We start from the raw sequence: 12,939 nt of genomic DNA, 5'->3' as shown, positions 1-12,939 counted from the left end.
AGAGTGTAACTGGTACTCAGGGAGAAGCGTGCAGAATGTCTACTTGGACTCCTGCACAGGATTGCAGCACGGGTCATGCAGTATCTGCAAGGCCTTCTGTACTCTTGGAGACTTGATCCCCAACAAATTGCTGTCTAATCTGCAAGAGTATTGAAGCCTTGAAGTATCATTAGAAGCCTGGAAGTATTGTATCGAAGTCTTGCCTATTCTACTCAATATAAGGAACAATTACTTATTAAGGAGTGTTAATACAATGTCGTGCATGCACATACATGTGTATAAACATGTACATGCATATGGAATTTGGGGGATTGCTTTAGGTTTCCCAAATGTTTGTTCATCTCAGCTTTCAAAGCAAGTAGAAGGTGAAAATAAAACCAATCTCCTTCCCTTTTAAAGAAAGTACTTTAGAATCACACATATAAAGACACCTTTTATTTTTAAAGCTATATCCTGTTTGAAATGAGCATGAAAACCACCCGCAAAATACTAATCTTCTCTTTCCAGGAGGAAGAATTGACACTCCTGGGATTTCAGCCTGTGATAAGGCTGTTATAAACCTGAGGCTTAAATTGCAAAGCCACTAGTATGCTTTGATCTGCTGTGAAGCTGTACCATCCTGATGGATGGCTAGTAGCTTGTAATGAGGCTTAATATGATACAACTTTTTCTAACATCAGGTGGTATCCCACCTACGTTATTGTATGGAATACAACAGAAGTACCCCAGTGGTTCTGGCTTTTGGTGTCCTCCTATCTTGAGAGAAAGGAGGGGCAGATTTGAGGAGGTGGCTGTTGAGAAGGAGTGGTTCTCCCCTCCCTTGGAAAGGGCTGGAGAGGGGACAGTCTTGTCCCTGAGGCCAGGGCTGACCTCACTTGTGTGACAGCTCTGAGGCTGTCACTGTTTTCTTACAGATGCTCCTGTCTCTTCTGGCACTGCTCTGTCCACTGAAGGACATCAGGTTGAGACCAGTATTAAAGCTTCATCCCTTTGCTTCTGGCTGATTGGGTCACTGGCACTCTCAGTGCAATTTAACCACTTTGGTGCTTGAGACTCAGTTTTATCTTGAGCTTCAAATTTTCACAGTTTGTGTGCAATTAACTTGTTTGAGAACAAGAATTGCCTAGTGAAACTAATTTTAATAGAAAGTACATTTGCAATGGGCATTGAGATTTCTGTGCATCCAGGCTCTGCGGCTGTTCCATTGGCATGAGTGATGAATCCTTTCTAAAGGCTAACACAAGTTCAAGGCTCTGTGGGCCACACACAAAAATATGATCTCACATTTTCTGAAGTAGAGTCTTTGTTCATTTTACTTTGGTGGTTGTATCTTACAAGTTTGTAGAATAACCAAAACTTCCTTATTTCTGGAAACTATTTTCAGGTTTGGAGGCAGGTCAAAAAAGGAAGGAATTCCATTTTCTATGACATCCAAAGATATCTGGAAGTCTGTGTTTATATGAATATCTGTTGTCTCTGTAAATGCAATTTTTATTTTTTCTGTCAAAAAACTGTTAAGTACAGAATGGTACCTTGGTAAGACCCCAGGGCGGACTTAACAGTAAAAGAGGATCTGTGGAAAAGAGAAATTTGCTACTAGTGCAGCCCTTGTGTTTAGCTGATGCTGCACCGAGAGGGAAGAAATCTCCTTCTGTCTCTGAGTTCAGCCTGTGGGACAAGCTGTGGGGCCACAGGGAGACTGCCTTCCTTTTGTGCCAAAGGAATATATTACCATTGAAACAAAGGAAAAGAAAGGGTCCTCTTGTTTCAAACTACCTTCACTGCCCCAGAGGAGGAAGGTTTTATGGCTTGCCAAGAGGGATAAACTTTCATCTAAATGGGGAAATTTCATGGATCTCTCTAGCAAGGGAGGAGTTGCTGGAGGGTGGGTGGCTGCAGCAGAGGAAGAGCTCTGTTCCTGCATGCCACACAGCAATACGGTGGGGTTTATCACTTGAAATAATCTATACTACAAGCATTTGTCTTGAGATTTCAAAAAGTGTCCACACTAATGCAACCACAGTGAACTAATGTGAGTTATGTTATTTTGAGCTGTGGCTGAATCTGACCCCAGACACAAGTGGGGTGTTTTGCTTCCAAGTAGGAAAGGCTAGGAATGACTAAGTACACAAGAGTTCTTGTGAGTTATATTTAAAAGCAAAGATTCTGCTTCTACATAGCAACTTACATGCCTTGTTTTGCAGACATATGGCTCATCCTTCATGTGTCATATCATGAAAAATATGGCTTGTAATTCTCCTGTGAAACAATATGTTTGTGACTATAAATACAAATTATATCATTTGTGGTTTTTAATAAAGTGGGGTTTTTTTGTGGTTTCTTTTTACAATTGTAAGCTATCAGAATATTTTCCATTTAGGGATGGCTGCAGGATGATATTTTGCATTAGATATATATATATGTATGTATAACTGTGTATGTGTACATGTACATATATATAAGTACATAGCATTCTCAGACATCAAGATGCAGGTGACTTTCTGAATCCCAAGAGCAGAATGTGTGTCTTAAAAAGCAGATCTGAGGAGGAGATAATTGGTACCTAGGCTTTGTAAGGCTGGAAAACTGCACCAGCAGTACAATAAGTTGGAAAAGAAATATCCATAAGGAACAAATTCTTTAAACCATGGCAGCAGCTCTGTAGCCTTTTTAGTGGCGTGAATTTTCCACATGCCACCCTGAAGCTCGAATAAGGATGGCTAATGAAACTAATCTTGTTTCCTGGAAAAGCCTGTTCCAGGACCACTCAATGCTGCTGATACTGGTGTCAGGATGATCAAGAAATAGGAAATAGCTGTTTGAGAGCTTAATGAAGTCTCACAGAAGGGCTGCTTTGGAGGCTGTCATGACCCACTGGAATGGGGCATGATGTTCGTTCTAGGTCCTCCTCATGCTGAACAGATATTATATGTCAAAGAACTCCGGTGCTCCTATTATATAGCTGCCTTAGATTCAGCAACCAGACCACTATTTAGACACATAAGGCATTGGTTATCAACCCCTTAAGTTTTAACACTTCTTAAAAGCAGTGGCTAATATACCCTTACTTTTTACATTACACTTTAATAAGCTCTCAAATCCCACAATTCAAAGTTGCTGGCTAAGAGGCGACACGACAGCGCTTCTCAGAGATGCTGGCATAAGCCACAACACTGCTTTTCAAAGGTACTGGAACAAACCCAACACACTTCCACAAGCTCCTCACTCTAGCAACAAACTTCAGGATGGAGTCTGGGGTAGGATATGATAGCTGTTCTTTCCAGAAGCAAAGCAAGGAAGGACAGAAATAAAGACAGAAGAGAGAGAAAGAGAACAAATACCACCAGTCCTTAGATACTACATTGGTCCTGCCACATGGATGGTCCAGAGCTGGGGAAAGAGTCAAAGAGAAAGGGAAGAAAAAGAGCACAAGGGGGCCTGATCCCACTTCCTTTTGCAGTTACCTTGGTGTATACCTCTGATGCAAAGTAGATTTTTCCTGCTGTTTTGTTTGGCAAACCTTTCTCCAGGATGCAAGTAGAGGGACAGTGGACTGAGCAGGAGTCCCAGGGTGAAGCAGGATGTTGATTCAGAACAGGTCTGCCCCCCTCCCTGGGACCCTCTTTTCCAATCACACCTTTCCTGTCCTAACAGAACATTTGAGACAAATCAAACACATGTTTGTGTCTGGTCCTTCACGGAGGCTGAAAGGATGGTAGAACACAGTGAGCAAAAAAGGGTTAATAGGGCTCAGAGCTCCTGAGCCTGTCAAAAGACAGCAGAAATCTCACAGGGAAGATATCTGCTGTATCTCAGCATCCTGAGCCACTCCAGAAACCCCAGAGGAGCTTCAGAGATTTGGCAAAAAGGATTGATAGAATGCAGCTAGGCACATTAGGATTGGAATGCAGTGCTTGGCTCTGGAGATGGGGAAAGGAGTCATAGTAAATATATATCTTCAGACACACATTGCCTCTCTCTCTCTCTTTGTCTAATGATTTAAGCAGTCACTACCCTGGAAGTGGAACATGATTTCACCATCATGTAAGTTGCCTTTCTCCTTTTCTTTTGGGTGAAACATCAAGTAGAAAGTGGTTCTACTGCTCTATTAACAGCAACTGTTGCAGCCCATGAAAATGAGCTTCAATGTGAGCTACTGATTCTGGTACTGTGGGAGTTACAGGAGGATCCTAAAAAGGTAGGCACCAACAGGACTTAAATCCTGTTTCCAAGGGTCACAACTCAGCCAATTAAATGCAATATGTCCCTCTGAATGAACTACTGAAAAACATGTTAAGACCAAGCTCTAAGGCTGATGTCCTTTTCAGCCATATTTTGGATAAAATTCTTTGTGTATTTTGGTCATCAAACATTCTCTCCACACTGTTTAAGTGGGCCCAATGTGAAATCAAAGCACACAAAATCTCAGGCTAAAGCAAATCCAGTAGTAGTAGTTCTGTTACTTTTTTAAAAGTCCATCAGTTTAATACATTTTCTTCAAAATGGGCAAAATCTACAGGTGAGATGACATTAGAGTTTAGACTTGCATTATCATTCATATTTTATTTTAAAATCAATTTTTAAAGAATCTTTAAATCTGTTTGTTTTGGGCGATACATTTAAAACGGTCTGTGCAGAATTGCCTGAAATAAATTGCCATCTCACATTCCATATATTCAGTTACAATTAAATTGTTTCAACAGCCATTACAAGAAATCAAAAGGAACCTAAGAAATTGAAAAGATTTCTTCTTCTAGCACTGAGAAATAGATTGACAAATAAGATTTCATTGCAAATTTAAAATACCAACAAAAGCATAAAACCAGAACAATAAAAAGAAAGACGATTTTGTTATACTTTCAGTGGATAGTTTTTAACAAATATGTGATTGGTTCCTGTTAGTTTGTAGTAAGAAGTGAACTGGTATTAGAATCATGGCTTGAGTGATGAAACAAGGACTGGAAAAATTCTTTGGCAGAGATCCATCTACACGGGAACTTGGCCTGCATGCAGAGAAAATACACTACAGATGTATAAATTACACGGGCTGGGATAGTGCTGGTCAAAACCATCCGTACTGGAGTCATGTGGGAAAGAAGGTCTAGACACCATAGATTACCTTGCTTCAACTAAAATCATGCAAACTAGAAATGAGCTAAAACCACATTTGCACAAATACACATAGAGAAGTTTCTAACCAGCTGTGTTAACTAGATGTTCAAGCAGAACAACCAAAGAAATTCAGCCAGTTGGATTCATTGGTAAAGCTTACATGCATTTTTAGTTATAGTTACATAGTTTTTCAAGCAATCAATTAATTAAGGACACCAGAGAGGCAAAATCAGTCCACATTTTATTACAGAAAGTAACTTGCAGCCAAGGGTTAATTGTGGCAGTCGTACATTTTCATTGCTGCAAACAAACTTTATCAAAAGAGAATCCAAATTCCTATTTATTAGCACACATGGCCAAATCAAAACAATGTAATTTTTTAAATAATTTTAACCAAGGACAGAGTTTTTTCCTCAGGAGAAAAAGTCAGAGTAGAAAAGGAGCAATGCAGGATTGTTCAGTCATTCTTGGGAAAGATAAGGAACTCTAGATAGAGCCACTATTATTTTTGGAAGGCGCGAGAAATTGGGGAACTGATATTGACATGGGTTTATGTAATATGTAATACCATATAATGCTATATTATATATAAATTCCTAATATATTACCACTATATTTCTGAGATTTGGATTTAACTTCTCTAGCTGTATCCCTTTTGGTGATTGTGGATAGTCTGGTCACTGCAGATAGTCAGGGCACAAGTGCTTTCTGGACCTGTGTGCTCAGTCCCAGGCAGAATACAGATTCCAAAGATCTAAAGATATTGCCTAGGAAAAAACTGCTCAGGTGATGACATGGACAAGAGAGTGAGCACTACTAAATCTTCTCAAAACTCCTGCAAGGTCTTTCTGTGGTCTGTGTTCACCCAGAAAAACACTTACCTGGGCAGTCAGAAGCTGTCTTGTGTTTGAATATTGTCAGAGAACTTTTTATGGACAGTGAGGCTGAAACAGCTTGGTCAGCTGCCAGTGTGCAACTGCTGTGGATGGGAGTTGTGCCAGCTTTAGCTGCATTACAAGATAGCTATTTAGGAAGTTTACAACTTGTCCAGGTCCCATCTGTGTGCCTCCTTCTAGGTCAAGCCATCTCCCCCTGCCCTCAGCATGCAGGCATGACAAAGAATACGTGTGGGACACTCAAGACATTCCTTCAGGGTCTCACCTCTTGCCACCAGTGGTGATGCTGCTCACTGCTGCTTCTCCTCTTCTCAAAGCCTCCCTTGTTACTTCCTTCTTTCCCAGGCAGCACTTTTTGCGTGTCAATTCAATTATTTCAACAGCCATTGTGTGCCCTCCCCATGTAAGCCCCACAAGCTGTCCTTACAAGCCCTTTCTGCTCTGGGACCTGGCACCCAGCAAGGGATTCACAGCCAACTATTCAGCTGCAGCATCTTCTAAATACATAAAACATCTTCTGTGATATCTTTGTAATCACGCTCCTCACACCTTTCAAAAGCTTTCCCCCAGTGCTGGCAGATGTCACTGAGCACACGGAATCTGTGGCTCTGGCTGTGCCTTGGATTAGGTGGAGGAAGCAGTTTTAACATGTCTTTCTTCACACAGTTTAAAGTTAGTAGTCACCTAACTTATTAGGTGTCACATAAGTAGATTTTGCAATAACTGAACTGCATCATCTTACAAGAGAGGGGGAGCGCATGATGCATATCAGTGATGTATATTTTGTCTTTATAGACAATTAATAAATTACAAGAAAATAAGGTGTTCTTTAGTTTATATCAGAAAACCATCAATGTACTTTAAAGTATTGAAGACATTTGTCAGTCTAACTAAGTGAGTCAATAAAGACCTACTCAAAACTGAATTATGCCTACCTTTGAAGAAAACAGTAATATGTGAGCTACATATTTTGGCTATTTCTAAAGGATGAGGTCTTCTTAGCAATCTTTTTTGTTCAAATTCACTATATTCACTGTTTAAATCGTGGCTATTATTTTGTTTTCTGGGAAGTTACTGTAACATTTTCATGAACTGTGTCATATAAATTCAAAGATCTTGTCATGTGAAAGAGGAGATTTTCTCAAACCCTTTGTGTTTGATTAGTCTGTCAGTGCCTTGGGTCAGCTGAGACCCTTGTGCACAACCAAATCTGTTAGAGTCCAGTTTTCGGGGCCCTTCACTAAAAGGTCTGGAGGGTTAGAGGGCAGTTCAGGGTCACATGGAGACAGAAGGACCTCCTCCCAAGGTCCCACACCTTTAATTGGTTTGTGGTGCCTCAGGGAAGATTCAGGGTAAGAGACATCCCCTCCCAGGCCTCCACAGTCAACTATGTTATCTACTGCTGGCAACTGGTAGCCCCCTTGAAGTACTCACACATAACAATTTATGGAACACTCCTTATTAATATAACAGAAAACTGTTAAGGTTAAGGTTTGAAGATTGAAGGTGATAGTATCTGGCTGAAAAAAAATCTATTCAAAGCAATATACTAACAAGCTCTAACCACTGAAAAACCTAGCCTGAGCTAAATGATCTGCACACAGACTGCAGTTCTTACCCCACAGACGTCTCTGTGGTGGAGGAGATATGTTCTGCCTGTCAGCTGATGCCAGAAGCATCAACTGAGTCTTCTCTATTGTCGTGGGTTTAAAGGAAGTAGGTTTTCTGAGGTTTTCTGGGATATGCTGTGGCCACCAATTAGGTGTTCAGATTTTAATTGGCACCTGATTTTGGCCACTGAGCTATTGGATACGCCTCTGAGAACACGGGTTAAAAGCGGAGCTTTCCCTTGGGACTTCCTCTTTGAGTTCCGGTCGCAACCTCCCCTGCCCGGCTTTGAGCTGGGCAGGGGAGGGGAAAAGCCATGTGACCTTGAGGTAGGCTGGGCCTTGGACAGAGAGGGGGTTGAAGGCCCCCTGGGATGGAAGGGTGGAGGAGCAAAGAGAGACATCAAGCAAACCCCCCCTCCCCAAGAGAGAGAGAGAGAGAGCAGAGAGAAGCACCGGGAGGGATTGGGCAGCCCCCCAGGAGATGGGAGAGAGGAAGCCGGTGCTCTTTGCTTGGGACTGTGCTGTGGCCTTGAAGAGTTGGTATCGTGTTAGCAGCACAGCCCGCCTGTGGTGGAGAAGGGTGGGGGGAAGTGTAGGAGAAGGAGTCTGGCCGCTGGTAGGAGCCTTTAACCCTTTTTGGACAATGAAAACCTTGCAGAGCATTGACTTTTTGTGGAGCTGAATGAGAAGAGGGATAAGAGATGAGATAAGAGGAAATGGGCCACGAGAGAGGTGGAGAAGAACCTTAGGTGGGAAGAGATGGAGTGGCTTTTTGCTGGACTTTTCTTGTATTGCCATGAACAGAACCTTTTTTTTCCTGTGACACAGAAACTGCATCTAGGGGGAAGGCAATGGCTTGGAGCCAAGAGAGTTCAGTGTTGGTGCCCCTCGGCCCCAGGGGGCGAACAAATTTGGGGGGGACAGTTGTCCCGAAAGTGAGAGACTGTGCTTTTTGGAACTGGTCAAAGCATCCTTAAAAGGGGAACCCTAGAAGCAGCTCTGGTCCATGCGCAGTGGTGAGAGCACTGGGCATGGAAGGAAGAGGTCACGACGGCAGATTGTACTCCGGCGGTGCCACAGGTGACACGGAAACGCACGAGGTTTCAACGGTGTTTCCAGGGGAAGCCTGTGGCACAAGGAAGACTCCTCTCCTCTTTATGAACTGGGGATTGATTGTCTGAAGGGTGGTGATAGACTGAGAGTTGGGAATTTGGGGGAGAGATGTATTGTATTGGGAGAATTTGGTGGGGGGAGGAGGAAATGGTTTTTTTGCAGGGCTTTCATTTTCCCTGTGTGTGTTTCTTTTTATATGTAGTTGTAGTGTAGTTAATAAAGTTTTCTTTACTTTATTCCTAAGCAGAAGCCTGTTTTGCTTATTCCGGGTCACATCTCACAGCAGACACCAGGGAAAGTGTATTTTCATGGGGGCATTGTGCCAGGGTCAAACCATGACATCTATCTTCTCCACTTTTTAAACTTTGATACTAATTTTTGAGTTTCCGTACAGCTTGAGTTACTGGTTGTTTATCATGTTCCATGCAGGGTGGTCATGCCTTGGAGGTAGGGAACAGCTGCATTGCATCTGAGGTAACCTTTGGGAATGGACATGGGTATCAGTGATCTCACCATGGCTGCTGGTTCAACAGCAAGAAATCTTTTTCCTCCCTTATTTGACACATGCTGTGTGGCTAATCAGGTACCAGGTATCACCTGGCATCCCCTTTTGCAAGAATTTTGGCAGAGCCTGAACTTGGTGTTTCCACTTCACTCCACCCTCCATTTAGGCCCCCTCAGCATGTACTGTATGTGGGACGTTGGGCCTGCTGACCACATTCCATCCTGGGAGTAGCCACAGCAATTTCTCCCTGGAATTTTAAATATTGTTACAACTATGTCTGTAACTTTCAACCCTGCTCCATCCTCCATTTTCATCCCCCCTCAGCAATGCTGACTGCAATTTTTGTAACTTTTTTTTATTTAATTTTACCCCTGCTCTGTACATTGCTTTGATGGTAACTAACAGCCATTACTGTAACATATTTAGGATTGTCAAATAGTCATTACTGGCATCAAAAGATGTCTTTGTAATCCACAACATCTTTATAATTACATTTTCTCTAACTTGTTAGATATTAGGAGGAAATTTTTTGCTGTGAGGATAGTGACCCACTGGAACAAGTTACCCAGAGAAGCTGTGGCTGCCACATCCCTGGAAGTGTTCAAGGCCAGGTTGGATGGGGCTCTGGTCTAGTGGAAGGTGTCGTGCCCGTGGCAGGGCAGTTGGAACTAGATGATCTTTATGGTCTCTTCCAAACCAAACCATTCTGTGGTTCTAAGATTTGTAGTGTTCCAAATGTTATTAGAACAGCATTAATCAAAGAATGAAATATAGTGTAGCAGTCTTATTGTAGAGATGCAAAAATACTTGAGAGTTGAGTGAATTCATCTGGCTGCTGTACTTGTTAGTTTAAGCTGACACTTCAATTTTTACATGTTTTAAGATAAAGGACTCTTCTTTTAGCCTCCACTGGTTGCACTAAGAAAATTAACAAAGGAAAAATGGCCTGATCAGAAATTGGAAATATCAGAAATTCATAAGCAGAATGTTCTAGCTATTTTATGGAATATCACAGTAGACCTAAACTAGGGATAAGAATGTTCCATTAATTCTGGGAACTGAGTAAAAACCAGTTTGCCTTTCAAAGGTGATCTATTAGTAAATTTAGACAGTTTCTTACTATGATTGAGGATTTAATAAAATATTATTTCCTGTGAAATTCTTCATAAAACATTTTGAGGTGTCATTCTTTGACAGCTTTATCCTGCAAAAGCAGGCATGCAGTCAGGTAATGGAAAGGATTACACACATCAGCCACCACAGCAGTCAAGGACTATCCTCAGGGGTCCAAAATTCCCTTCTTAAGGTGCGTGAGAAGCCAGGTTTCAAGCTTCCAGGAAATTATATTTTCCTCAAAGTCTACCTTGAGTGAAATCAAACTAAATTCAACTCTCTTTTTAGCCAAGTGGCTCTTTCAGACACTCCGTGGAGTACTCATTCTTAAACCTGCTGCTAATGAGTCATGTTTGTTTGTAGTGTCTGGACCTCACCTGGGAATAATTGCCATAGCATTGGGAAACTGCTCTTCTAGGGAGCCACAAATCCCTGTCTTGTGTTCAGTGAAAACTGTTGAAGATGAGGCACTCCAATGAAGCATTTCAGGTCCAATTTATTTTCTATATTTTTGTCTTATTCTGTTCCTGTGTTACATTTGTGTTTGAATTCTGAATCTAGTAAAGCACAATGTTATTCTTTACTTGAATTCCAGTTACATCACAGAATGGCTTGGGTTGGAAAGAACAATTATTGGTTGCAGCATATGAAAATGAGACTCACAAGCTGAGAGCAAAATGAACCAGTTTATTGCAGAGTTAAGGCAGTACTTACACACAGTGTGAGAATCTTTTGTTCAGTCCTTTGTACACAACTGGCTGCAGGCCTGTAATGAATCCATTGGCCTGACAGTTTGTTAGTTTCCTCAAGGTTTGCAGGGTTCGAAGAAAGAGGATGCCTTTCCTGCTCTCAGATAGTGTGTAATCTACTTTCTCTCGTGCTTCCCAGGAATTTTCAGGCTTCGCTGTTTCCTTTCACCCCCCCCCCCCTTTTTTTTTAAAGGAGTCATAGTAAGGCTAAAGTAACCATTACTTGTTTTTGTGTGCTTTTGACAGCTCTGATTATGTTAAAAAGGACAAGACAGAAGATTAAAAACAATATTATTGCTAGACAACTCAGTCCAATGAAAACCCAAACTTGTAAATTTATCCCAGAAAACAAATTTTTCAGATTTGGCCAAGAGAGATAATTTTTCGGATCTGTCAACACCATTTGTTCCTGCAGAGTTTGTAAAGTTCTGAGTTGATCTTTTAATTGAGTGTGAAGTGGCTGTATGTTTTGTTGTAAGACCTTATCAAAGGCCCCTTGGAGGTGGTTTTTAACAGTCCCCCAATTGTGTTCCGTGTCATTCCATGTGAGGGGAGTGACACATAAGGAATTATGGATATGTTCCCAATCACAGTGCAGGGACAGATGGAGTTTTTGGGCCTCAACTCTCTTGTCTACCCACATAAGAGCACATTCCAAGGCATCTAATCTGGCCATTATTTCTTTATCAATGTTTTCTTACCTTTGTAACTGCTTTGTGATATTAGTTAATTTGTCCCACACTATAAGCAATTTGAATGGAATGAGTTAAGGCAGTGACAGCCACAGAGGCTGTGGTTAATATTATTGCAGCAGAAACAATAGCAAAGATTAACCAACCCAGAAATTTGCAAACTCATTTGGATTTCGTCTTGGACTAGTCGAGCCAATTGCAAGAGACCATCCTGTCCTTCCCAAGACCAAGTCAGATTTACAGGTACCCAAATTTCAAATCCTCTTTTAGATGGAAGAAGGACAGAATAGTTACACATATCTCCATAGGTTATGCGTGAGTTGAAAACAAAAGAATCAGCAGATAAAAAAACCCCAAACCATTTTTATATTCTATCGAGAAATCATTAGCTAAAGCAAAAACATACGGGTGTGCAGTACAAGTCATTAGTAATTGTTCCTCTTGCAGTGTTGAAGTAGCAATTGTAGCATTGTTATCTGATTTTACTTGGTATATACTATTGCCATAACCGGGTAACAACATTTTCCACAACTGTTTGTGCACATGGGACTGATTATTACCTCAATAATATTGAATTAATGATCTGGCCATCCCACCACCACGCCAAACAATACTGTGGTTTGCCTTTTGGGACGGAGGAATGGTTGTATTGGTCCCACTGTCTTTCAAGATACCATGTGGTCCCAAATCAATTACCCTCCTGTACTATAAGAACTGCTGTTGTGGCTGCTGTCCTGTGCATGGTGTCCATTCCAAATGCCTTATATTGGAGATGGGTGTAAAATGACATTTGGGGAAATGAGGTGGAGGGCATCCACAGGTTAGTTGGAGGCAGACAGAATGGCTGGCAATGTAGTAGAGGTCAATTTTCTTGCGTTGTCTGAATGTGCATATATTAAATGCAATTGCACAGAAAAGTTAGCACAAGGTAAAAGTCAAGAGGCATTTGTTTGATTGCATATTAAGCAGATAGGTGGTAAATCAGTAACAAAAGTGTGTTAATCCTCTATGTATCTACAATATCCTGACCCAGGCGAGGAAGCCAAGTTCCTCCTGCCCATTCTATTCCATTTGTGCTTATGGGAGGCTCTAGATCCGACCAGGTCAGAGGCTGAAATAGAACAGCAGAGGTTAAATGATGTGGGCCCA

The sequence above is a fragment of the Camarhynchus parvulus genome, chromosome 5, assembly GCF_901933205.1.
Source record: "Camarhynchus parvulus chromosome 5, STF_HiC, whole genome shotgun sequence".
Lineage (NCBI taxonomy): Eukaryota > Metazoa > Chordata > Aves > Passeriformes > Thraupidae > Camarhynchus > Camarhynchus parvulus.
This window is presented reverse-complemented; position numbering follows the sequence as displayed.